We start from the raw sequence: 23770 nt of genomic DNA, 5'->3' as shown, positions 1-23770 counted from the left end.
CATGTAAGAGACTCCTTTCCATATTGTGTATTTATGGAGATTGTGAACTATTCCATATGGATCTGATTTGAAGTCTTCTATGGTAATACAGCTGTCCCTACAGATTTCAGTCTTTGAATCAAGCCTGAAATGCTTACTGTATCAATAATATCGCTGTTACATTTTAATAATTTTCTGCTAATTATCAAGTTTTTTCCAGCTATCAGGGTGGTACAATTTACTATTTTATGTGCAGGACAACAAGAAAGTTAGCAGTTTTAACAGCGTTGTATTAAAGAAAACTTAAAAGAAATTAAAGACAAATATAAAATCTATTTTAAATTACAGTCTTGTGATGACACTGAGTCAAGATGCAATATTTAATTTACATTGTATACTCCACATGTAGAAATGTATGCAGTAACAGTGCTAGGTTTAACTAGACACACACAAGAAAACATTCCACATAACGCCATCATTTTGAGGACACGTTATCACCTAACTTGGACCACTCAGGAAGCACAACACTAAACTGAAACACTACTTAGTCTGAACACTCGGAGGGGGGGGAATATATCATTGGAACAACCAAGATGTAATCAAGGCCATGCAATATTCTTTGGATGTTTCCATCACAGTTTTAAAACTATCTTCTCTATACCAGATCAGAAACAAAAATGTATTATTTCTGTCAAAATATATAGTAATTAATCCTTACCTAGTGTACTTGAAAAGTTAAAAGTTGAGATCAAACTTTAAATTTGCTGGAAATAGTGCTTGTTATAGCCTCTACCAGGGCAAACACTATACAGTTGAGGTAATTTTTATTTAATCACATAGTGCAATATACCTAGGAGATAAGTAAGTATAAAAATGGCAATGCTCAAAAAGCCTACACAAGCGTACACAAACCCAGGCTCATACCTTTGAAACATACTTATTCAATTAAAGTATTTCAGTTAAGCCTAGAATGACTGTAATGCAGTTTAACAGTGATATTCCTGGATTACGTGACACACTATTTATTAAATAGAAATTATTTCATATTTAGAAGTAGAAAACAACCAGGTATTTAGCCAACTAAGCTACATTCCACCCCTATTTAAGTACTTTCAAATTTACTATTACAAATTATTGTTTTTCTTCACAAAATATCAGGTTTTAAAATCATGAGTTTTTCAGATATGACTGCCTGTGGCCAGATAGTCTAAGCATTAAAAAAGCGTAAGGTCAGATCTATCTTCAAGCTGACAGATCATAATTTAAATGCCTTAGGCTAATCTTATTGTCTCAAAAATCTTGAACATCAGTATTTTTGCAAACTATCAGCACTTGCTATAACACCCTTACTACACTACATCTTGAGGTTACTACAGAAGAAATGAGGTGATAATTGCATATTAACATAATTATTCCATAATCCCTCTGAGCAAGCTTCCTAGGTCACTCAGTAATTCAGATTAGATGCAACCTTCCTGTCATCAGATCTATGCTGTCCACTTTCTGTTCATTAATAATTCTTTTTGATAGGAATGTCCTTAATTCCATTTTCTATGTACATTATTAATTGTATTTATTATCAGTAAGTTTATGACATTTTCAAGTTCTTATTTCATAATGACAACTTTGGCTATGTAATAGGGTCACACACCAAATAAAGAGTATTGCCTTCATGCAATGCTAGTTCATTAAAGCTTACACTCCAGCACTAAGTGTACTATGTTGTTGCCTGCTAGCAGTTGTACTTGGAGATTTGCCAGTTTCTGTTACAAAAGCCATGTTATTTTACAAGGATTTAACAGATTTGAAAGCACACTGGAGCTGAAAAATTAAGATGGAAGAATTCGGCTGAATTTGTGAAAAGCATGGAGTACTTTTATGTGTTTTGATATCAAGTTCTCATTAAATTCATAAATATAAGCCAGTGAGCTAAAAGCACAAAGCGACTATTAAGTGGCTCAAAAAACTTAGAAGCTATCTCCTAAATGGACTTAATCAGCCTAGTTAGTAACTAAAGAAATACACTACCTTTCAGCAGTGCTGTAATGAAGGCAAAAATACACTTGTCCTGTGCTAAGTAACTCCTCAAAAGTCAAGTTCTTTCAGCAAATATGTGAATAACCAGGACACTCAAGGGATTATCCAAATATTCAAGATATAGGAAAAGTGTTTCAGGTTTGCACTGTTCCCATTTAGATTCTTCCTCAAGACTCTGTTATGTAAATAGAGAAAACTAACAAAATCTATCATTTTATCCACAAGCAGTCCTGTAATAAAGCTTTCTTAAATGACAGTTTATATTAAAGATGATGGAACCAAAGTCACAGATTTTTAGGCAACAAGCAGCAGACCAGAGAGAGCTTAGGCACAGGACGAAAGAGGTGTCTCCTTCCACTCTGCCCCATTACGCAGTCTACTACTTTAACGACTTAATCACAGCAAACATCAAGCACAGAGCTTCCGTCAAAAGTGAAATGTTTAAGAGCCCTTGGAAAATGAAGGTTTGTACAGGGTAATAGAGGAACTATTAGTGTATTAGCATAAACCAGCCACATCTTGAGAAAAAAAATCAAGTTACTCAGAAGATAGCTGTGTAGTATCTTTGCTTCATCCACACAGCAATGCACACAGCTCACACCTCCTGACTTTGGGTGTTATCTAGCAATATGAATACCTAAAGTCAGTATAAATCACAATACTTCAATCATTAGAAGAATACCTACTACTTGTTTTCCACTTTTTGCCATCTTAAAAAGCTATCCAGATCCACCCTTCAGATGAATAGAACCACAAAGCCTGACAACCAGAGAATGAGTCAGTGACTCACCTTGCCTTCCTCTAGTTTCTATTTATGTTTGCAAATTAAGTTGTTGAAAATACATTCCCTTCTACATAGCAGACACTATTTGTAGACCTCCTTACTCAGCTTTGAAACCTACAAATTCACCTGAACAATTCTGGATTTTTGTTTTAACTTCGGTAGTTAAGAGACAGCTTGTTTAATGTGCACAACGTAATGAAAAATGCTCTCCCTACTTTACATATAAGTATATGGTTATTAATATAAATAGAGTCTAAGGACTTCCACTAAAAACTAGTTATCTTCAATTCAGATCCACAGCTGTTCACACAAAAACACAAGTAAAGAAATACAGTTATAGCCACCCACAGTATAACCTTTTGTTATACTGCTGAAAGATTCACTGAGTTGTCATACGTCTGTGGAAAAAGCTGACCAAAGAGAAACTATAAATTACAGAAGAGTCATCACACAAAAGCTGCCTGTAAGATTATACTCTGGAACATCAAAACTGAACCATTCTTCTTGATAAGTTTGTTTACCTGAAACTTTGTTTCTAATGAAACAGTTTATTCAAAAGCTGTGTGTTAGGTAGTAAGGAGAAAAAAAAAAAGTGTTTCCCTAAAAATGTCAAAATTTCATAAGATTTATTTCTGGTCTAAAATGTTTAAGAGTGATATTTTAACATTTCATATGTGAAAGGAAACAAGACACAACTGAAAAATAACCACCTTACAATTCAGAAATCACGGAAGAGAATACCATTACTGCCACCGACCATTCTTAATCTTATTCCTCTAATATTGATTTGCTTGGGAAAATAAAACCAGTTTGTCACAGTGGGGTGCATCATGCTAAAATTCAATACTGAAATCAATAAAATAAATGACAACACAAGTGTCACAAGAAGCAGACATATGACTTTAAAAAAATACTCCTCTAGTTGTAAGTGTTAAAGGAGCCGTTCAAGATGGTACCATTGGTAAAGACTTTTCAAAGTGAATTAGGTATTTCTAAAAGACACCTAGCAAGTACAAAAAACCCAGGATTTTGAATGTGATAACTTAAGAACAGTCACATGTTTTCTGGCAACTCCACAGGCTTCCATAACTCCCCCCCAGCACTCCACAGCCCTGTTCACAGAGGACAGCCAAGTACCTAAGTCTCCGTGTTCCTGCAGCTCTTTGTCTAGTTTGGATTTTTAGTAGTACAATCTGGTTTGAATTGCACTGCCATTAGTTTCTACTAAAGATGAGGAAAATTCAATATTTGATTGTTACACTAAATGCAGACATACATAGACAAATGACTAGCAGCACTCCACTAAGAGAGACAGGAGTTTGAAAAATACAGACTTAATGCTCTATGATAACACACGTTATTTCTCTCCAAAACTGTTCCCTTACATACTTCTGCATGCATAGATAAATTCTTTTCCTTCCTGTCAATCTCACATGCTCACACCTTTTTTTCCCTCTCTAAAGAAACTTAATGTTTGAGAAAATACTTTTAATCTCTTTCATCACCATTACCTGTGTTTTTCAGTCAAATGTTTTCTTAAGCCTCAAGCATAGTAACAAAAATTGCTTTTATCTGGACACAATACAATGAATAGTTTATTTTGTAACCATCAGCATCTCAAAACAACGATGTTTTTCCTCATTACAGTCTATAAATAAAAGCCCTGCTCCCACCCTTGTTGTGACACTGTCTTTATCATGCTGCCAAAAAAGTAAGGGTTGTGATGAGCGGTACAAAGTGTAGTTGGTGGCCAGTAACTAGCACTGTATCCTGGGGTCAGTACTGGGTCCAACACTGTTCAACATTTTCATTAATGACCTGGATGATGGGTCAGAAGACACTCTCCAACAAGTCTGCTGCTGCTAAGAGACTGAGCAGAGTGGCTGACAGACCGGAGGGTTGTACTGTCATTTAGATGGACCTCAACAGGCTGGAGAAATGGGGTGACAGAAACCCTGTGAAGTTCAACAAAGTAAATTATGAAGTCCTGCACTGTGAATAATTCCATGGACCAGTAGATGCTGAAAAGCAGCTTTGCAGAGAAGTACCTGGGGGTCCTGTTGGACAGCAATCTGAACATGAGCCAGCAATGCACCCTTGTGGCAAAGGCGGCCAACAATATCCTGGTCTGCACTGGGAGCATTGTCGGCACACTGAGGGAGGTGACCCTTCCCCTCTACTCAGCACTGGTAAGGCTAAATCTGGAGCAGTATATCTGATTCTGGGCTGCCCAGTCCAACAGAGATATGGAGCTACTGGAGACAGTCCAGTAAAGGGCCACTAAGACAATTAAAAGACTGTAGCATCTCATATGAGGAAAGGTTGATAGACTTAGGACTGCTCAGACTGGAGGAGAGAAGGCTCAGTAGGATCTCGTCAGCGTACAAACATCTGAAAGGAGGGTACAAAAAGATGGAGCCAGACTCCTTTCCAGTGGTGTCCAGTGATAGGACAAGGAGCAACGGGTACAAACCAAAGTATGTGAGTTTCCATCCAAAAGCAAGGAAAACTTTTTTACTGCGAGAGTGAATAGCACAGGCTGCTCAGAGAGGTTGTGGAGCCTCCAACCTTGGAGACATTCGAAGCTGTCCAGACACCGTCCTGGGCAAGCTGCTCTAGGTGACCCTGCTTATGGCAGAGAAGACCGGACAAGATCCCCAAGGATCTCCCTTCCAACCTCTACTATTCTGGGATTCTGTTTTAGTATACTTTGCCACACAGTATCCAATTCGCACTTACTTTACTCCTTTTTAGAGTGCTCCTATGTTCAGACTGTCCACTTTCTCCTTTCATTTCAAAACATTAGCAATATAGGCACAAGAGTATTTTAATAAAAAAAGTTCCCAACTACTGACTTCAGATTTACTGTTCTGGCAGCTTAAGAAAATTACAGAAAAACGATTAGGTATACAGCAAAAGTGCATATCCCAAGTTATGCTGAACATATTCACAGCAAAACTGTAATTTGATAGCCCTTTCCCTTCTACCTCTCTGCCAGCATTCCTGTTTTCCAGAGCGCTCTCACTAAAAGAAGTAATATTATCAGTCAGTAAAGTAATATCACACCCAAATTTACAAACATGCACTTCCCCATCCCACCTCATTTTCTACTAGTATTTTTACAATTCAGGACTCCCACAGGATGAATCCCTCTGTGTCACAATTTATCAGAAGCCTTCTTGATATGTCACGCCTCAGAGGGGCCGAAGGACGCTGGATCCTCAGTGTCAGCTTTTCAGGCAATACAATAAAAATATTTCCTCCTCACAGAACCCACTCCCACTAGCAATGCTCTGTTATAATTCCAGTCACAGTGAGCAAGACGTTTCACGAAGAGCACACGTTTAGGGAAGTACTTGCATTCTTCCAGGCTCTAGTCTCACCACTACAGTCCTTACATGGGGGATAATACTAACATGAAAGATCTGCTGTCACTGCAGAAGACTCTGGCTTGCAGAGAAGAGGAAGTTGTCTCACCATGGAGCCATATGCTGTCAAATTACTGTGCTATACATTGGAATTATGCTTTTCTTTGATGCAAAGCCAATTTAAATTAACTCCTGCCTTCCTCCACTCCCCCAGGTTCCTTCTTTCACACTTGATCAACAATTTCTTTACCTAGTTTAAAAGGCTGGGACCCACGCACTGCTGAATTGGCACAACCATGAGGCAACAACTATGAGTAAGGGCAGAAACTTTTACTAGATTTGTTGACAGAAAAATCTACTGGGGAAGCTTTTCCTAAAATTAATATCAATAAATAAAGAAGTGAAAATGCAGAGCATGTTTCAGAATGCAAAAAAGAAGCTTTGGCAGTCCTCTATTTAGCTGCAAAAGACAACATTATGAAGAATACTACCATGAAGCAAATTCTACATTCTAAAATTACTTGAAGTACACTACTCAATTGAAGTAAAATGCTAGAAGTAAATGCCAAAATAATTCAACTGGGGAATGTTAAATACATCTTCTGAGAATACTATTAGCACAAGAAGTGCTCTTAAATTACATATTAGACATGATAGCTAGGATTTCTATAGAGACATCCAAATGCAAATCCTTCCAGTAGGTTTAATAAACAGTACTTTCATTTCTAAACCACATCACTAACTTTTAGAAATTTTAAAACAGATCTACTGTCTCTTAACCTATAGTTTTACAGAATCAAAGTCACTTCATCTGCTCAGAAACAAGGCCTTTTGAAGCCAGGTACTGCCACCAAGTGGTGGTGAAATTCCGTATGCAAATCTAATTACTCTCCATGTGTAAAGCACACGGAGCTGGAAACGTTCCCCCAGCCACCAAACATGAGTGATGGTCTACTAACACAAAGACATTTAAAATTAATCAAAGCAGAACCTACAGAATTTTCATATCCAAATCTGAAACTGACTTTCAATTTAAAACAAAGTTTTTTCCTACAATTCAGTCTTTTTGTTCAGACACCTTTTGTGAGCAGCTGGGTAAAGAACCCTTATTTTCCAATAAAAATCTAGTATGTATCAACGAACTTACTCTAATAATTAGCTGTTTTCCATAACTCTATACAAATTTCCCATGACTACAACTACATGGCCACAAAAGTCTTATTTTCAACATATCCCAAATTTCAGACAAAGGTAAACTCAGTAACTGAAGCAGAAGACCTCTTAATTCTGACCTTATTTCCTATTATATTAAATGAAAGTTGTAATTATTCTTATCCAGCATTACCTGAAACATACCTAGCAATTTCTCATGCTTTTTGCTTTTTTGGCTGGTTACTACACGCTGTACATGTTTTAATACTTTCACAAATTTTAAGATGGTCTCTCCTGCTAATATAGAGAGACTTCTTAACTCCTAGAGCATGCTGGTTTTCCCAATTATAAAAAACTACTTGAAACAAACACTATGCTTTTACTAATTTAATTTAGAACCTTAGTGTAATGAATTGCATTAGTGATACTCACTCATCCTTACCAGCAAACTGGCTCTCATCATCCTCTACATTCTTTCAGTGATCCAGGGTTAAAAAGCTAGTAAGATTGTAGGTAACAGTGTCAAATAAGGCCAAAAAAACCCATCTTGTACCTTTTGAGATTAACAACGAAAAATTCTGTCAAATTGGAGAAAGTTATCATACTTACTGATGAACAAATGAAATGAGAGTTTTTAAAAGACCTAAAGCTATATAACTCTGTATATGACCAGATGAAGACAAAACTCATTAACTCCAAGTGACAAGAAAAGATAGGGTTCACTCCCCTGATAACTGGGTTTTGTTCAGTTGTTTAAAAGTGTAAAAAAAACCACACAACAAACAAAAAAAAGTCATTGATATAAGTGATTTATTTAATGGCAGAAAACTCAACTTCATGTTACCAGGATAATATGAACAAGATGAACATTGTAGGAGATCCCTGTCTGAGCCGAAGAAACACAAATCCCACATACTCAAATTTATCCTGTGTAGAATTCTGTATATAACTCATGCTTCTTCAACATATGTGATGCCATTATTCATTTATTACATTCTCCACTTTTAGGTAAAGCAATACTAAATATGTTCAAGGCAGTTTCTGGAACCAAGTCTGGTTTTGCCCAGTATCTCAAATGCTTAAAATCTGGCCTCACACTACACACTGCTACAGGGAAATTCAGCATAAACATCTACCTTCTATGACATTTCCTCTTACACAGAAGTGTGACCCATTACACTGTTAACACACTGAAACCAAGATTACTTCCTCCTAACTTTCCCCCGTATTTAAAACAAGACAGGTCCTCCCATGGGGCTCAGAAGATGCAGTCTGGAAGTCAGAAAACCTAAGAACAAAGACTACAGTTATCCCAATAAATTCACTGTTTTAAATACTCTTACACCTGTGGGATTTTAATTGGCAAGATATATATATATATATATTTATTATTTTCCAGAAGTCAAGGTATCATACCTTTCACATTTGCCTTAGGAAAGCAAAGGATCTGAAATTAGAAGAATGAAACGCCTAAATCCTTTATTCAAAGAAAACCTACATGGAAAGCACACTATCAGAGTCATTAGGAAATGCATTCTGGTCAAGAGCACAAGAAAAATGTTTAAGCAAGTATTTAAATCACATTTTCAGCTATTGCTTTAAATGACCTAAGTTTACACAAAAGGACAACTCCCACAACTCAGTGCAGACTTAAGTTCATTGTTTAGACACTTATAAGATGCTGCAGCCACTACACTCATGAGTGGAGACAGAAGACGGAGGCTTTGGGGAAATGCAGGTTGTTCTTTAAAATGAAATCTTTCAATCATCCTTGCTGCCCTTCTCTGAATCTTCTTCAACTCTGCTACGTTGTTTTTCAGTCACAGGACTACACTAATAGCCAAGAAGCAATACACATTGCAATGCAATGCATCTATGGTACACCACAAATTTGTATAACTGGATCCGGTTTTTGTTTTATTCTGGTTTTTGTTTTGTTCCCTGATAATACGTAGTATTTTCATTGATTTACTGACTATTCAGTTGTCATTTTTACAGAATCGTCAGAACCTCAAGATCTCCTCCAAGCAATAACAATACTGATCAAACGTCATCACACTGTTTCCATGTATTCTTTTACACATTTTTCTGTTCTCTTGTTATGCATTCAAGAGCACAGGCTTTCTCCTCAGAGACCAGCTTTTTTCCATTTTACACAGCTAACCACCATTAAGATGAAAGGTCTTTGGAGTTTCACTCAGAAGATTTCATGCCCAAAGAACACACTCAGTTATTTATATATTAGACGTCTCAACTATTTTTCTGTATTTAAACCAGTAACGAGATAACACATAAATTAAGAAGAGACAAAACTGTAAGCATTAGGTACTGAAAGCATTAGAAGACACAGAGAACAATCTAAATCTTACTGTGAATTCAAGTCCCCTCCCTAGCTGTAATTCTTGTTTCACACTCGTCCTCAGATAAAGTATTGCCTTTTGCAGAGTTATATTAATTCCTTTTCTCAAAGCAGCACGTTCTAGGAACCTGCAAAGTCAGGGTAAGCAGTAAACGTCCTCTATGCATAAGTATATACATACTACAGCAGTATAGCTTACTTTTAGCTGTTCATAGTTCAGAAGACAATTCCTAATCAAAGCCCTGAAACAGTTACACATTATACAAAGGAACAACACTGAACGGAAGAGTTAAGTTCCCCATAAAGCATTCTGCTGTAATCAGTATTTTAAAATTTACAGCAGCAGCTCTAAAAGAAGTCTTAGCAGAGCAAAGATACAAACAAAGCAGGTCATATCTATTTTAAAATGCATGTACTACATTTTTAAAGCTACATTAAGTCTATATATTAATTGGAGATCAGAAATGAAGAATAAGCTCATCTGAGCGAGTGGGATCTCCCTTCTCACCTCTTCAAAATATCAAGTCACCACAAGCAGCTGTATTCTGAGATGGCATATTAGTCAAACAGCAAGCAGGAAACTTGAGCAGCCAGCTTTTGTTTGTTATGGAAGCCTGTGTACACAAGTCCATTGTGCTCTGTCTCCACAGCAGAAAATTTACCAAACTGTGGGGCCTTACCTAAAGATACTATTGAAAGACTCAAGCTAAAACAGATTAAAGCAAATTGCTCTTTTGTTAAATGTTTCACATCATTTAATGGAGAAGAGATTAATTTTATAGGTCAAAGTATTCCTGACGGAGAATATCAAGTAACATGAAGAGAAACAATCTGGGCTTAGCTAAATTGTTTTTCTCCAGGTAAGAGGGCGGTGGTAGAGAAGAAGAAATGCCAAAGTTACAGAAATTTTTTCCTAGACAGACACTTTGCAACTGCAAATGAACACAAGTTCTACAGCTCATGAGTACCAGCAGTAAATCTTCATATACTTTGTCTTCCAAGTAGCTCCCAAAGGACTCCTGAGGACAGGAAGGCTGGTGTGTGTGTGTGACCCCCAACAGGATTTCATTATTAAAAATATGAAATACTATTCTGGTAGCTGGTCAAGTTTCCCACACAGTTATTTATTAATAGACTAAGTGCAAGTTTAACACACTGCTTTGACAACGCGCTTTCAAAGTACACTTTCAGTACTTTGAAACCAGGCGGATAATATGCAGAGAATGAAATTCATTTGAAGTACTCCTAATTTTGAGTCTCAACAGCTAGCAGAATGCCTTGATAGCTTTTTGACTATAATACTTTAGGGAAGAAAAGCATAATTATCATCATAATCTTTAAATATTAGGTGGGTGTGTGTTTTGTTCCTATTTTGGTATCACAGAAGTAACACTATGTTCATAAATTACAGTAATCAAGATACATGTTTCTATACAACTTGCACTGACCACATTTTCTGAGTGTTTAGCAGTATATGCCAAGGATCCAAGGAATCTGACAAGAAAAACAAACCCACAAAGCTTACTCTCACCTTTGTTCGATTTACATTAAGCTGTGAGATCCACTTCCACATGAAAACAAACCTGCAAAATAAAACAAGAACTTACTGTACACAGATGTCATTGTTCTCTGATTGTGTTCTAGACTACCACACAAGACAGACAAAGCACAGAGACAAGAAATCCACAGCGACAGAAGTATTCTATCAGTTTTGTCTCAAGGTAGAAATATCAAAATTCCAGTGGTCGTCTCTCAAACACACGAGTAATTTTCAAATGTTGGTACTTCAGTTAAAAAACCCACCAAGAAATCATACCAAATATACACAAGCTATTAAACTATGTGGGCAGAACAGGGAAAAAAACATTGCATGGCAAGAAAAGCTGTGCTGCATTTTCTGCTAGTGCCTTCAAAGTCAGCCACCTTAAGTTCCCTGAACGGGGAATGAAACACAGAGAGGTAACGGTTACAAATGAAAGCGCTTTTTAAATCTTTCTAGCAAAAACAATTGACATATCTGAGATTAAGTGTCAGAGGGTTTTAAACCTAGGCCTCACTAATTCCTTGCCTTTCCTAGGACAAAGTTGCATTTATTATTTTTAAGGCTAGTCCACCCATTTTAAAAACATAATTTTCTTTGCCTTCATGAAAGCTGATTAATGTCAGATTAAATGCTCTAATATCAGTTTTGCTCATGGATCTTTAACAGAACTAACTATACAAGAAGATTTTTCACCTCCTAGTTGGGAGATATCAGACTATATAACGTTTGGAAGAGACTTTGGAAGTCACTGAAGCTGCACAAAACCAAGAATGAATCTGAGCACAGCTCTCTACAGAACTGGGACTGCTAACGAGGACACAGCAACTAGCATACAGCATTACAGAGAGGCCTATTCATATCTAAACTAATGTATCCATCACCAAAATGAACTCTGAAAGAAATACCTATCCTCACATACTGCTTAAGATTCCTTCCTTCAATTTACTCACACCAAGCTTTTTGATTCTGAGTTCCCTAGTCAATGCGTAACTATCTCAAAGCCACCTGCCCAAATTACAAAGACAGACAGGTAAGGAAAGGCAGACCTTTCAATAAAGTCTTTCTGGGCAATACAAAGCAACAGAAGACAAGTCTTCAAGCTCCTTTCCCTAGCTCCAGGATAATTTCCTAACTTTACATGAAACTGCAGCCTTTAAGCATTAATGTTATTCAAAACACATGCTCATTTCTCAAATAAGGTGTATTACAGAAAAAAATTAAAATTCTTTAGTCGGGTTTTAAAGTAGATAATCATGTGCCTGGAGAAGCAAAAGTGTTATTTTCAAACAGCAATGGAGCCTTGATGTATGTTACAGAATATAAATGTAAAGCTACAGTTAAAAATGCCCACAAAATACACCTGCACATACGAAGACCCAAAACACCTTTCAAAAAATGGGAAAGAAGGTCTATGCAGGCGTTACATTACCAAACACTAAGATGGGCACTAACCCAGACATCTCAGTAAACCTGTGCACTTTGGCTGGCCCTTCTTTCACTGCAAGAACACCAATGCCTCTGCCCCTGTGCGAAATGATCTCACACCACCACTGTAACAATTCTTGTATCTTCTGAACATTGCAGTTAGCTAAACATTAGCAATAACTGTTCTCAACATAGATTTCATGGTTTGTGATTCAAGTGCTGACAGGATCTTTGCATCAAAGGATTGAGCCAAACAACTGTAGATCACTGTGGTAATACAGCAGGCTGCCGTACAACCCATGACTTACCCTAACAGCTTTTCCATGGAAACACATTACTTCAGACCAACCAATTTAATTTACTCTGTTGACATAAAATGGAAAGTCTTACCCTACACCACCTATTTGGAGGGCAGGTAGTCTTGTGTTCACTGAATGTGCTCTTTGGAAGAATTTAAATGCAAGTACTCTTGAATGTAGTAACTATTCTTTGGTTCACAGGAAGCTTACAGACCACTTTGGGGATAAATCCACGGTTACTCTGTATCTACATCTGGCACAGAGGAAAAGAGAAGGGAACAGAAAAGATGGGCCATCATATTCTGGATATTTTCCAGCTGAAGGAAAGGTGACAAGTTTCACAAAATCATCAGCAAGCAAACTGCTGAAGGACCAAAAGTCTGACCACTGCAGCCCTGTGTTCCAAACTTCAAAGGGCCCGGCAGAATTAACCACCTTTTTTTGGATTTCAAACCCACTAGTGTTCCAAGCTCCACCCAAGAGTAAACAGTAGGCACAGCAGCATGCAAACATCTCGATGAAGGCAATGCAATCCACATCAAGACACCAGATCTTTAGCCCAAACTACTGATAGCATTGAGACTCTCACTGGTTTAAGTGACTCAACTCAGAGTACTTAAGAACACTCACCTCTCAAAGGTCTTTCTGCTGTCAAGGAATACTCCTCTCACTCCAGCAGAAACAACTGAACTCTAACACCTACGATTCATTTCAAGGGTGTTGGCATTTGGAATAACTGAGCACCTGAAATTTTTCAGCAGCAAATCCAAGAGAGGTATTTCTCCAAGCCTCTTAAGCAAAGGCAAAGATGTCAAAATCACAGATGCTTTGGCTCTGATTTTCCTGTCTTAATTCTCAATACCAGGAAAAGGAGTGAGAATGAAAGCCGCTCTCCATCACCAGGTAATAAAGGCAGCATCAAAAGGGACTCAGAAGCAAGTAAGAAATGTAGTTACAGAGCATTCACCTTGCGGCCTCACCATTCCAAGAGTGAAAAGGGGCCCACAGCAGGTACAAGGACTGCTGTGAAGTGGTTAAGCTTCTGATCACTGATAAACAGCTGCTTGTTCCGATAAGGGCAGAGAACAGGAAGAGGAAGAAAACTGCCATGGTGGAGATGGGTGATATCTCAAGTGTACCCCCAGTGATACTACAGAAACACAGAGGGGCGGACAGCGCTTTAAAAGCACAAGTGTTTCTCATTGATTGGTGAACATCTAAGGCTGGTTCAGTGCTAGCAATGATCACCCTGCCCAGTGACACAAAAAAAAGCAGCATACCAGTGATACTCCTCTTCACGCAACACATGAAAAAGGCCAAAGCAGGCACAAGAAGTTCTCCAGTCTGTATGCAATGACAGAGTTGTATCTGTGGGATTGCTCAGCGACACAACCACCCCTCAAGTGTATCTGAGCTACAGAGACACACAGATCCTCAAAAGGCATTTGTTTGACGAATAATTTAAAAGGCTGTATATACAGGCTGTAAAGTAATTGCTACAGATAATCACACTAGACTAGTTAAATTTTTTAATCTTTCTGGCTGCTAGAGAAGAGCTACGAAAGCTTCTATAATACTGCTTTCCCAAGTAAACAAGTTACAGTTGCTACTTCAAAATTCAGGTTCATAAAGAACAACCAAGAGAACAACTTTCACACCCATAAAGAGAGCAAAGGCTTTATCCATGACTCTTGCATCAAGCTCATAACCATTCATAATACAAGGTTTATATAAAGACAATTAATCTGAGTTAAAATGTGAGTTACTACACAGAATTTGCCTAACTACTCCTCCTGTCATTAGAGTTGGATCTTATGTCAAGACTGAATGTAATTTTATTCACTTTCTACTTATATTAGGGCCCTGCTTGCTGTAATCAAGTATCTCCTGTAACTTGCCCCTCTCTGAAAAAAAAAAGTTTGAGAAACTAGAATGCAAAGGTACACAACGAATAAATAAAGTCTGCAGTAATCCTGATGAGTTTTGACCTATTCACCTACTACTTAGCCCTTACTTCCTAACAGATGTTATAAATCTAACTGGGAAAAGACATGTAACTATCTTTTAACCACCACCTTCTCCAGTTGCAGTCAGGAACATAATTCATGGACAAGTTTTTTAGTAGTTTCTTCTGTTTGCTTGGGTTATTTTTGTTGTTGTTTGGTTTTTTTAGAGAGTTGTAATGTAATACAAAACTAACTTTTGCCCCTATAGCTGATTATGCTTGTAGGGGAAGGAAGGAAGGGCAAGAAACAAAGGCTGGAATAAACTATACTATACAAACTACTTTTATTGGTATAAGCTGCGGCTAAGCAGTCTATCTCAGCAGCTTAACAAAGACACAACAAAAGGCTTGCAACTGTAGTCTTGACTTCAAGTAGTTTCCAGGACTTACAAAATTTGATTAGTTGGTTGGGTGTGGCATTTACATTTATTAGGATACTGCCATCCCAGCATTAAAATACGCTAAATTCAAAAGTCAGGGGTTGAGAGGGCCTAGGGGGACAGAATTTCATTCTAGTGTCTGATGCAGCTCTGGAAAACATCCATAATCTTACAGAAATCTAATAATCCTAAGAATCAGTGCTGGAAAGCAGAGATTACTCTAAGAAAAAGCCCAGACGAAGCTCCAGCTAAAATTGTACATGCAACTATCAAGGATAAAATAATTTCAGAACAGGACTGAAAAAGCAAAAACTTAGCTGACAACAGTCTCCCAAATTAGTTAATACAGCTGAAAAGCTCTTTATATACAAGCCTATACTGCCATTTTCCCAACAAGTAGTCAGCAATAACCTTGTCTGTACAAAATGTAGTTACCTGCTTTCTGTTTGCAGAAGGAGCTTTGATAGTCTTTGATTTCTATTAAAAAGTGTAAAAATAACAATCTACATTCAGTACCCACAAATACCTAGAACTAACATCCACTGTAGATTAATTTAAATAATCACTTGAATTTAAACATGAGGTTTTCTAAAATCACAAATTAATTCCCTTTGAGAATTTCTAAAACTTCTCTCAATCTATACTACTCCAACCTTAGTTTAACCAACTGAATTGTAAGTGCCATAATTAAATTTATCAAAATTAAGTTTGCGAAGGAAAAATATCAATCTACTTACAGTAGTTAATGCAAAACAATATTTAAGTGCAGGTACCCTACTGAAGCCTGAATGATCCACAAGTCAAATTAAGCAAGAACTTAACACTTCACAACATGAAGAGACAAAATTTAAGTCCTTTTACTGGAGATGTTTCTGACTTCAAAGAATCTGCAGCGACTGAACAAAAGCAAGCAAGCAAGGGACTGCAAGAGAGAAGACTGCCTCCTGCATTTTGAATCTCCTGCTAGATTTTGAGAGTTATCTGAAAAATAGTTCAAAGGAGTTACAGTTCTTCCTTTGTCTATTTATCACAGTAAAAGCCACATGCACAGTTCCCAAAGCTGTGGTAGGGCTTTCACGTGGAAGTGTTGAAATCTCTCATTTTTCTGCTCAGAGAAAGTTTTGCTTTTTGACAACACCCCGTATGGGACAGTGAAGCACTTCAAGGAAGTCACTTATGTGACAGCATAAGAAATGAACACAACTAATCATACCTCAGCCTGTGATGCTGTTTCAGTCCAGACAAGAAGATTACAAGTAGATGAATGCAACATTAATAGGAGTATCACAACAGGGAAAAAAGTAGTCGAGAGAGTAGACTGAATGGAAGAAAAGAACTGGTGTTTTAACCATCAATTAAATCAAACAACAGATTTAATTATTTCAAAAATCTGTGTTATGTAAATGAAAAACAATTGAAAAGCCACCAGAGGGAAAAATACTCTTTGTAGACTGGTGTTTGGACTAACAAAACATATATTGGTCAAAAATTTCTCCATCACTAAACAAGTAAAGAAGCAAGCATTTAAAGGTATACACAACAGGCACACAATAAAGATGAAAAGGTGTCTACAGAAAAGGGGAAAAGAACTTAAGAGCTCTTTACTTTGGGCATACGTTATCCAGTAAAGCAAATACGTAACTATCAATATACAAATGAAAGTCAATGTACAAATGAAAGCATCATAAAAGCACTAAACTGAAGCATCAGTTTAAAGATGGAGTTCTGAAAACATTTAGAACTTCAAGGCATTAAGAGAAAAAATGTTGTTTCTGAAGGTACTTAATGCAGTTTCCCTTCATCTAAGATTAGGTGTAACATTCTAAGTACCACTGCCATTTAATAATAAGTTTACAGCCCATCAATATCAAACTAAATTGAATGGCATGCTTCATAATGAGAATTACCATAAGCAATAAGCTGCAGAGAAGTAATTCACCTTCTTTTATCATTTATCTACTGGTTTAAGCTACAGAACAACATACCACTTGCATAATAAAACACCTGTAGATTTTCAGTCACTCGTCAGCCTATTTATCTTGATCACATGAACTAGCTGCATTTATATACCTTAAATATAACAGCTTTTCTCAAATAGGAAAAGCTTAAAGCACAGAATGACATCATCTCTCCATTCCACTCCAAACTACTAATAGCACTGTACATAACCTTGGCATCATCCTTGAACACTTCTCCATTCATTATGCTGTCAGCAAAATCTCATCAATACATTATGTGTGCAGGAACTGCCTCTACCCTTCAGCTATGGAATCATTCCTTCCTCCAGTCTGAATTACTACCATATATTCCTTCACCATATTGTCACATAAGCTTTACATCCAGCACCCCAAAATACAGTGACATACTCTCTGACTATACACACTGCACAAATGCACTCCAGGAAACAGTTACATGAGATCTTGCCTACCTCACAGGAACTGATTATGGTTTCTTACAAATTTCTAGTCCAAGTCTGCATAACCAGTTTCTCAGCTGAAACGAAGTAATCAGAAATCCAAAACAGAAAACTTCCTCAATGAAGTGTCTTCCTGAAGAACCAACAGCCTTAATTAAAAAATGCCATTCAATTAAAAAAAAACCAAAAACCAAAAACCAAAACCAAAAGCCCAAGGAAACAGATATCTGAGGCAATACCCTCCATGTGCTCATTTTAAGAAAACAGCCTGTCACATTTCAAGGTATTTTTAAAATACCTAACTGTACAGTGGTGTTAAGACATTTGTAGTGTCATCCTCTGCTTTCTACAAACCCACAGAATTTTAATAAAAACACCAAGGAGGCAAAGCTAAGTATTAAGAATAAAAAAAGTTCAGGTTAAGATTGTGTACGCCAAATTACTACATCCCCTTTTGTGTATCACCAAGCAGCCACATTCTATTGTCCAAATCACTGTCTTTACATACTACACATTCTTCTACAACTTAACAGCTGCATTTTATGTATTTGGCACATATGCCTGTAAATGAGGTAGGATTCCACTGAAATCAGTCAGAAGACTGTTTCGTACAAGATACCAAAGGAAGGTATCAAATAAGGTTGTAAAATAAAAATAATACATACATTCAATCAAAATAACTAAAGCGTGTGTGCTACTTGAGAAATACCATGGTTTAAATACAGATACTTACCTTCCAAGTCATAGGCAACCATGTATTTTAGATGCAGACTTTAATTAAAGGCCACCTTAATTTTTACCAATGACCCCTGAATAATCTTTCATAACTCTCCTGAATAGGTAACAGTTTATCAGCTCCATATCTACTGAATGAATCCAGTGCCTTTTTCAGCCAGGAAATCTGACAGAGGACTTCACCAACCTTGCCCCAAAACTGAAAGAACTACAGAAAAATGCCATCTGCTATAGGTATATAGGACACATCACACATACGGGACTTTGAAGAAGAGCAGACACAGTTTGTTATCAGTCCATACCTGCCATGGAATCTGCTACCTGTGGAATCCTGATATACACAGAAATGCATCAATTAATCTTCACACATTCACTGCACTTCACTTATCCCTTTCCTGATGTACTGCATTACACACCTCAAATTCTTCAGCATAACTGCACCCTTCCCTATTCATAAAAAAACCTGCAAAAAGTTTATTCCACAATACATACACTTACATCCTTATAAAATAAAATACAATGCAGATCCCTGAGCAGATTCCACCCCAGAATCCAATCCTTATTTATAAATCTTCACACAGGATTCAAGTTGGCCATATATTTTTTTTAATCTCAAAATACAGAAATATCTTAAACAAAAGCTTTGCTGCAAGAAAAAAACCCCATATTAAAAATAAGGGGTTAATTTCTGAAAGCCAGAATTATGTTACCAGAGACCGCGTAGTTTGTGAAACAGTATCACAGTTTTTTTAAAAAAATACTACCAAAAAAGATCAATACTTTGTACAGGTTTTTCTCCCCTGCAAGTTGTTTTATAAGGACATTATGTTCATTAATACAATTTTAAACCATTACACATTTTTTTTGGCTAGAAAAAGCAATAATTAGGTTTTAAAAAATATTTACTAGAAATCAGTTTTTCCAATAAATAGATTGGTATTTTAAAACAAGAAGCCTGATGATATCCATTAATATCTAAATGGATTTAAATCTCTGTTCCCATTAAGGACACTTACTTAAAAGCAGTACCTCGCACAGCATTTCTAGTAGTAGTTAAAGCAGCACATTAATAGTCAAGCTCTGTTGTTACTGTAGCAACAATGATTTCTGGTAGCCATTTTCTTTTCAGCTTTAACACTGTTCCAAAGCCAACAGTCCTTACTGCAATCTCTGTTTAAACCCAATGGCGGCAAAGTGCTCAGCAGTTTTCTTGACATACTTCAGGCATCTGCCTCTAGATTGTCTACTTCATCTGACGTACTTACCTAACAGTATTCTCTAACCCTGGACCCGACACAATTTCAGTTTATGCTAATGAAAACATAACAGCATGGTAGTCCACTTCAAAAAACCCGAAAACAACGAAACCCGCCTACATTTAGGAGACTAAGCAGTTTGCAGGACACTGGAAGAGAACTGCAGCGATGCAATTCACTATTTTAACCTGCAGGCTCCAAGAACACAGTCTGAATTTTATGTGTTTAGAAAACAGTTTCTGCAGTCTTGAAAATGACAACACCTGAAGAACTTTCCTGGCTTTCTTAAGACTGCAATGCATTTTTTAAAAAGGGTTGAACCTAAATTCCTACAGCTCAAAATTAGTGATAAATGACACTATTTTCACTTTGTTCTTCCAAAAAACCTCCTTGTATCACAACAGTTTTTTGGAAGAAAGCAATGGTGGGAGGGCACTAACAAGAAAGTAAAATACAGAAACATTCGTAACAGCAATGAAGGGAAATAATGAACTGGTATTGGGGCGTAAGTACCCCCTACAAAACAGGATCCTAAGTCCAAATTCAGTTCCTCACAAGTTTGTTCCAGTTGAACGGGTAGCTATGCTGGGATCACGAGCTCTAATGCCTGCTGTTGTCTGTCTAGACAGCACTTCTGACACTTCCCGTAGACCACGGCAGGAAAGTGAATCTGTTCATAGTCTCAGAGGAAATGTATTTTCTATGCATGTGAAAATGTAAAATCTAACAAAAATTTCCTGGAGATGTCATGCACACTTACATTTCCTTAAGTATTCATAAACCGCTGCTTATAAACTAGTAATAAATACCTCGCATGTAAGGGCTTAAACTTAAAATGAAGGTAGGTTTATGCTGAACTCTGAATTGATGTGACTGAGATTTTATTCTGATATCCTTATGACGGTAACGTCCAGCAGAGGACAGAGCAGATGCTCTGGAGTATTAGCGTCTTTAAACACCACTGCTAACTCCCAAAGAGCCTGCCAGCTTATCAGAGGACTAAGCTGTCACTACAATGAACATTCCAGTATGAAGAAAATAACCATATAAAACAATGACCTAAAAATATACATTCCAGTACTGTCATTTTTCCTGCAATAGTTTTCTCCAAATAAAATTACATATATTTTACACAATATTATTCAACTACTGATTATCAGAACTGAAGTAAAGCTACAAAATACTTTGCTTTCTAATTGGGTTTGTATACACACTATTAGTCATGATCTATGAAAGATCACTTTGGAGAGTCGCATACATACAACCAGTAACGTAAAGCCTTTCCTTCATTTTTCAGGAGTCTGCTTTTTGATGACAGGATTGGTTTTGTTGAAGGAGTAAAGTTAGAATGCTGTCAATGCTACCACCTTAATAGCTATTGAAAATGTTTTTAAAAATAAGTAAAAATCCATTCCTCACTGAACTACTCAGTGTTCACTCTTGGGTTTGGTGGCACTTTAAGCTTCCAACATTGTCCATCACCTACATAAATAGCAAAAAACCCCATTTCCTATTTTAGATAAGCTGTAGCAATGTGACATATTTAAACCAACTGTGTCTTATTTTTACATCTTTATGCTAGATAGCTGCAGTAAGGTTTAGTGGTTTTTATTATTATTAAATGGGAACAACCCACATCTCACAACCCAGATTATACTACCACACCTGACAAGCAAGCCAAGGCAAAAGCCTCCACACACCTCTCTGAAACGTAGTTTGAGACCACTAGTTACCATTTTGAAGACTCCATTGAATCATTCACACACCACCACCGCAACAGACCTGCTCTGGCACAACATCCATGTCTCATCAGCAAGCTCCTATTCATGCTCCCTGTGTTCAGTCAGGCAGTGTCCACAAGTTTTATTACTAACACACTTAGTTTAACACAATTAATCACCATACTGGTCTGTTTCCTATAGTATTTTCAAGTGTTGTGTCGAGCCTTTGCTCAAAAATTATTCTATGAAAAGCATTAAGCTATGAAGCAGATATTCTCAAGATCTTCCCCAAGGTCTCTTTACCCAAGTTATGCAGTACCTTAAGATCTACTTTCTACACTGTTTAATAAACTACTACGGAGTCTTCATGTCAGATTGCAAGGTGTAAGCAACACCTAGGACTTCTAACAGTCCTAGGCAGGCTTCGCTTCAAGGTCAGGGCTTCATTAATCTTTCTCTCTTCAAACCTGAACCCTTTAAATGCGTATGGACTTTGTCCCACTGTTCACTTCCTTTTGCTTAGCCATCAATTGCGCAAAAGCTTTCTATCTTTGATTCCTTCACTATTTGAATTAATTCTGCCAAACACATGACAACCAATGGACAAACCGAGTTCTTCCAGCTTGTGTTTTTTCAGTAATATCTGGGATTTCAGGTGTCAGCATGCAGCGTTTCATGCAGAGACTTACCTCCATTCACTTGCATACACACAGTAAAGTACGCTGGGTTTTACTGCCTTCTCACACCTGCAAATATGTATTCTGTGGCCTAGATTCCGCTAGCTATGATGATACACAACCAATAAACTGAGGCAAGGCATACAGATTCTAACAGGTATATTTAAGGGTCACGAAATAACTGCCACACCACAAACCAAAATACTTTATATCACATGTGTCTGGCCACTTTATCACCACGGATCTGGTCATGTGACATGCATTGCTACTCATATGAAATACTGATCTCATGATAAAAGTGCTGATGTCTCCATCATATGACAAATTACAGCAGCGAATACCCTTGTTCTGCCTACAGGAAAGCATCCTTCTGGTACATGTCCAAAGAAGTCCTAAAAGACAACAGTAAAAAGCACACCACGTTGTCTGTCCTCACCTGTGCATAACCAGCCCACTGGCTGTCCCTTAGGCACCTAATCTGGCTGGAGCTAAAAAAAAAACAAACCAAAAAACAAAAAAACCATACACTTAGTTTGTCAGTTTTCCTGACCAAAACAGATTTTCCAACCAAACTTTCAAAAAGTAGCCCAAGAAACAGAAGAGACAAGATATATACACTCTAAGCTCATTTCAGACACTTTACAATGGATTACAGGGATAGTATAAAAGAACCACATCTGCATAGGCTCAGGTTGTATAAATTCAAGAGTATAAAACAAATATATAGTCAGTTGGCACAAACCATTCTCATAATGACTCAATTTCAGAATATAGACACGAATGCCAGTTTTTTAACTGAGGCAAAGAAACCTGCACGTCTCCCATGCCTCCCTTTCACCATAAAGAACACCGAAACAGAAATATTTTCTTCTAGCAAGTGAACAGCGTACATTATTTGCACTAATAACAAAGCTTCTTAAAACTAATGAAAGTGAGCACCTAAGATAAAGGAAACTGTCATCTTGGATACCCACGGTTAAAGCAAAACAACCGCCATAATACCTCCTGCAAAGGCTTCATAAATTCACAGATATTGACTAATATGTACCAAAATCTTAAGTTGCCTACATCAACAGAGGTTCTGTGCCTACTTTTAGGGCTGTAAGTACAGCTGACTATTTGCCAACTGACTGGCCCCTGAGCTACTATCTTAGCTCATTACTGGGAATTTTGCAAACATACAAATTAGATCTTTCAAGGTTGGCTCCAGTATTTCACGTTTGGTTTTCGCCATAACACTGAAAAAACTATAATCAACACCAAATGCTGAGAGAGTATCTATGAATGTGAAATCTTCTGGTTTAAATGGATTAAAGGAGAGAAACTTTTCCTTAAGTTCCTGGATGATATATAGAAGCATATTTAATTACAGCAGTTCTGACTAAAATGCTCAGAACTCACTCAGTTCCCACTTAATTTTAAACAGCTTCAGAAAAAATAAGAGCCATGAACTCTTCTCCAGAACTCTGTTAAAAATACAGAAATACATAAGGTATTATTACAAATTTAAGAAATAACCTGCCCTTATCCCCAAGTTCACAAAACTAAAGAAAATTCAGAAAACAAATAAACCGGAAAACGAAGTTACAGAACAGATCAAGTTCTCCGAAGTAAGACTTCAGAATACCCTAAAC

General features: G+C 37.2%; 1 protein-coding gene across 12 annotated transcripts in view; it reads right to left on the bottom strand.

The window, feature by feature from the left end:
* Positions 1-23770, bottom strand: part of ZNF644 (zinc finger protein 644) — an 81302-nt gene that overhangs the window by 21510 nt on the left and 36022 nt on the right. For 11 of the 12 annotated variants that reach the window (XM_055815692.1, XM_055815694.1, XM_055815688.1 and 8 more), the window contains one exon: positions 11211-11262. The gene's annotated coding sequence lies outside the window, so the exon portion shown is untranslated. Of the gene's footprint in view, positions 1-11210; positions 11263-13037; positions 16180-23770 lie in introns of those variants that run through there. The other variant, XM_027788214.2, reaches the window with a different exon arrangement.

The sequence above is a fragment of the Falco peregrinus genome, chromosome 10 (genome assembly GCF_023634155.1).
Source record: "Falco peregrinus isolate bFalPer1 chromosome 10, bFalPer1.pri, whole genome shotgun sequence".
NCBI classification, from domain to species: Eukaryota; Metazoa; Chordata; class Aves; order Falconiformes; family Falconidae; genus Falco; species Falco peregrinus.
Note: the sequence above shows the minus strand (reverse complement) of the source record. Positions and strands in the feature narration are given on the sequence as shown.